The sequence below is a fragment of the Polyodon spathula genome, chromosome 37, assembly GCF_017654505.1.
Source record: "Polyodon spathula isolate WHYD16114869_AA chromosome 37, ASM1765450v1, whole genome shotgun sequence".
Lineage (NCBI taxonomy): Eukaryota > Metazoa > Chordata > Actinopteri > Acipenseriformes > Polyodontidae > Polyodon > Polyodon spathula.
In genome coordinates, this window is record NC_054570.1 from 483,693 (window position 1) to 484,073 (window position 381).

Sequence of the window (381 nt, forward strand, 5' to 3'; positions counted from 1 at the left end):
TGTGGGTTGAAAGAAGTTTGCCAAAACACTACTCCCAAAATGTATGTATGTAATGAATTAAAAAAAAAAAAAAAAAAGGTAAAGGGAATGACCTTTTTTTTCAAACTACATTCAATACATTATTTTAATAATTGGTGCTCAGAGAAGAGAGGGAGTATCTCCCTATAGTCCCATCTATTTAACAGACATTAAGAGATGTATAGCTGCAAATGTCAATGTAATAGGAATACATTCCACTCTCAGCTGTGTGATATTGGCTCTCATATATATATATATATATATATATATATATATATATATATATATATATATATATATATATATATATATAAATTTGTTTTTCTCAATTGATCAGTTTAATGTTTAGTTTTGTCATATGAT